General features: G+C 38.2%; 1 protein-coding gene across 1 annotated transcript in view; it reads right to left on the bottom strand.

Annotated features, from left to right (window-relative positions):
• Positions 1-4,403, bottom strand: part of Tacr3 (tachykinin receptor 3) — a 77,813-nt gene that overhangs the window by 53,223 nt on the left and 20,187 nt on the right. The gene's annotated exons all lie outside the window — the stretch shown is intronic.

The raw sequence follows: 4,403 nt of genomic DNA, 5'->3' as shown, positions 1-4,403 counted from the left end.
CTCCCTTTTTTTTTGATCAGGGCCAAGAGTCAAGCATGGGCCTCACTGCCACTAAGCTACATTCCCAGTCATCAATTATCATTTCTTTTATGCCTCTTCTGGATTAATTTTTTTTAATAGAAAATTAGGGTTAGATAACATGGATAATAGCTAGATGCATGACAAGGAGAGAGAACCCCATGCAAAGGCTGTGGCCCACACTCTCAGAGTAGCAAAAGAATTCAGGATTCAGCTGGGGTGACTATGTCAAGCTGGATAGAGGTTTGGCTTTCATGTTATTCAATAAGTTAAGTTTCTATTGCATCATGGGAAAATTCATGATGTATATTACGTAATCATCCACCGCTTAGATTGGGAATGTGAACTTGCGGATCAAAGAGCATGCTTCCATGTGGTTACTGCAGCTCACTCTGGATTTTGGGGATTTTCTCAATATGTGAAGAAAAGTCATTTTATTCCTGCAGTGTAGATAGTGCAACTATGAATCTCAGAAAAACAAGTTCAACTTTAAATTGGATAAAATATGGTTCATTGCCAAATTTTGGCTAGCGATTAGAGAAGAAAATAATATTTATAAATTCAACCTAATTTGTGTTTCCACCAATAGAAAAAAACATATTTTTTGTCTCATTTTCACTGTGGTCCATTTTGTGTTATGAAAGTATAATTTTATATATTTGTGTTTTTTAGAGATTATACCTCAGGTGTAGGATGAATATTGATAAAGAGAAAAATATCAAAGTATTTACTTATGCATGCACACATACCCACACATACATACTAACCATTTTAACCTTGAGAATAAGAATAATGCAATTGTTTATTTTTTTATGTAATTTTTAGGCTATTTCAGTTTTTAGGTAGATATTTTAGAGATTATAAACTGTTATTAATATTAACATTAGTTGCAACTTACCTAAAGCAATATTATTAATTTAGTATGTGTGATAAAGAAGAATCTTTGATACAAATATCCTATTTATCTACCTGTGGTTGGCTTTGCTGCAAGAGTATACAGATATGAAGCATCAAAAATAGTTAAATTCATAAAAGCAGAGGATAGAATAGTGGAGGGAGAAGAAAACTGGTAATTAATTCTGCTGGGCATAAAGCTTCATTTATGCAAGAAATAGCATCCTAAAGATCTGTATAACATAGTACCTATAGTACTAAGTGGAATTAGGAACTTGAAAGTGTGTTAAAAGTCCAGATCTCATGTTCAGTGTTTATAGCGCACGCAGGCGCGCACACGTGCGCTCACACACACACACACACGCACACACACACACACACACACACACACACACACACACACACATGGGTGTGTGCTAAACAAAACGAAAACTTCATTCATGAACATAAAACCACCACAAGGAAGTTTTGGAGGTGTTGTATATGTTTAGTAACTTGATTATGATTAAATAACTTTATTATAGCTAAATACATTTCTTAAACCCATCAGACTGTATATGCTAGAATACACACACATACATATAATACTGTATCAATATACATTATTGAAGCTTAAAAATAAAAATAAGAAAAGATGATTATAAAAATAGTACAGTTAAGCCGGGCGGTGGTGGCCCACGCCTTTAATCCCAGCACTCGGGAGGCAGAGGCAGGCGGATCTCTGTGAGTTCGAGACCAGCCTGGTCTACAAGAGCTAGTTCCAGGACAGGCTCCAAAGCCACAGAGAAACCCTGTCTCGAAAAAACCAAAAAAAAAAAATAGTACAGTTAGTTAAGAAAACGAGAACCACATAAGATAACGTAATGCATAGTTGAAGTGAACAGCTGTTTATAGTTCACCCTTCTCGTTCTTCATCACCGATTACTAACTATAGACAGGCACTTCATCATGTGTACATTAAAGACCTCAAATAACCTCTTCAATAAGTTTTACCATGAGATAGATTTTATGGAAAATAAAATTGAAGTTTAAAGAAGTTAAAATCATTCATAATTGGACAAAAATGGAAAATCCTTGTCTATGGGGGGTAGCATTATCATTTCTCTAGATATTCTTGTTGTTATCAATGTCCAAACAGATACAAACTGTGGTGTTGACAGCTGCATAAAGACCACAGAAGTGGAGGTAAACAGATATAAGCTGGGACCTTACAGACCATCAAATGTATCATTTTTATCTTCTAAATCCAAAAGCACAGTGCTAAACCCTTTAGTCAAGCATGCAATAGCAGGAACTGTAGGCAAACATGTTTTTGCTCTCACTGCTGCTGCTTCTAAATTTCAAAGCATTGATCACAATATACTCAATTATGGTTTTATGGGTGTTTCTAGAGCCAAGCACTCTTGTCAATAAAGTTTGCTCTACTACTACTGAACGGTGTGTTACTCAACTATGTCACAATCTGGCTTCCTTTGTGGCTCTAGAAGTTATAAATAGTTATACAATTGGTTTTATATGCATAAAATACTTTCTAGGTCCTATAACACAGATAGGTTAAAGAAAAAAAGCTCCAAAGTTTTCAGTGACTCCTTTGTATATTTATCCTAACTTTAGATAAAATATTTCCGGATAGGTAGACTATTACGTGGAATCAATTTATGTTCTCACCAAGTAGTATGAAATCTTGAAACTTTAAAAGGCTTTTAAAAATCTTATTTTTATTCATTATTGTTTGTACATGCAAGTGTATAATATGTTTGTTGGAAGGCAACTCCTTGCAGTCTGTGTTGTCTTCCTGCATTAACGTGGGTGCCGGGATAGAATTGGGATAGAATTGGGATAGAATTGGGATAGAATTGGGATAGAATTGGGGTTTGAAATGCACGGCACACACTTTTTACCTGCTGAACCATCATGTCAGTTCTTGAAACTTAAGGCATTTTTCTCCTTTCTACTCTATTATTAAGTTCTATAGATGCGCAGAGATCTTGATAAAGTTTCCTTTGGTGGTGTGTGAGGGAACAGAATTCCCGCAGGCTGTGGCCCTTATGACCGGGCTGCTGCTGGTAGCTGCGGAGCTGCAGTAGCTGATTAGGACAACAGTTGTTGAAGGGGCAGCCACTGAATTGGTTGAAAAGCAATAATATGGAAATACAGAGACATAGGGAAATTAAAAAAGAAAAGGCATCCAGAGTTAGGTTGGAGAATGACTGATGAGACAAGGAGACAGTAAGTTACCCGGAGCCCGTTTTGATTTGAATTAGAAGTGATGGTTCAAGGGCAGGGTCTGGTCACTGGCCACTGCGTTTAGGTAATAATTGACGAAAGTAACTGAATGACAAGATACAGAAGGGAGACCCAGTAGGAACAAACGGTAAAGTTTTCTCATTGCTGAAGACCACTTGGAAACTGACAATTCCAGTCCTGTATCTTGCCCCAGCATTAATAACGTTCACCAGTGTGGATGCAGCAAATGCATGCTTAGGCTCATGAGAACGGCCTCACCAGTGTGAATGGAACAAATGCACACACGCTTAGGTTCATGGGAACAGCCTCACCAGTGTGGGTGGAACAAATGCACGCTTAGGCTCATGGGAGCTGCCTCACCAATGTGGATGCAGCAAATGCACGCTTAGGCTCATGGAAACGGCCTCACCAGTGTGAATGCAACAAATACAAGCACTTCCAATGCTCAGTGACTTCATGGACAAGCACTTCCAGTGCTCGGTAGTTCGATGGTAACGATGCTACACCTGAAGACACTGTAATTTCTTTTTTTTTTAAATTTATTTATTTGAGGATTTCTGCCTCCTCCCTGCCACCGCCTCCCATTTCCCTCCCCCTCCCCCGATCAAGTCCCTCTCCCTCATCAGCTTGAAGAGTCATCAGGGTTCCCTGACCTGTGGGAAGTCCAAGGACCGCCCACTTGGGTGTAGAAGGAATCAATTCTCGTAATTTTATTTAACATACATCTATCTATACCAAATTCTTTTCTGAAATGAAGAGCAGCCTGAAGCCGTCCCAATAGATTGTCCTTAATCTCACAGATATCAAGGTTATCAGTAGAGTTTCCAAATTGTGTTAATTCTTAAGTTGTGATGGTACAAATGTTTATTTAAGTGTTAAAGTGGAGAAAGCAGTCAATAAACCTCAAAACTCAGATAATAAAGATCCAAGGGGAAGCTGTTCCTATGGTTGAGTTTGTCCCTTAGTTATAATTTCATGTCCTATTCCATTGACTATAGCACAAATTTTACAAAATAATTTCAAAGATTACTCCACACGGTCACCCATTCACACCACCATCATGTCTTGTTTTCAAGAGCTGGAAATTGCAACAGGTCTGTGTGTGTGTGTGTGTGTGTGTGTGTGTGTGGTATGTGTGTGTGTGTGTTGTATGTGTGTGTGTGTGGTATGTGTGTGTGTGTGGTGTGTGTGTGGTATGTGTGTGTGTGTGTGGTGTGTGTGTGTGTTGTATGTGTGTGTGTGTG

This window comes from Microtus ochrogaster, chromosome 21 (assembly GCF_000317375.1).
Source record: "Microtus ochrogaster isolate Prairie Vole_2 chromosome 21, MicOch1.0, whole genome shotgun sequence".
Classification (NCBI taxonomy): domain Eukaryota; kingdom Metazoa; phylum Chordata; class Mammalia; order Rodentia; family Cricetidae; genus Microtus; species Microtus ochrogaster.
The sequence above is the reverse complement of the archived record's forward strand: the minus strand, read 5'-3'. Positions and strand labels throughout refer to the sequence as shown.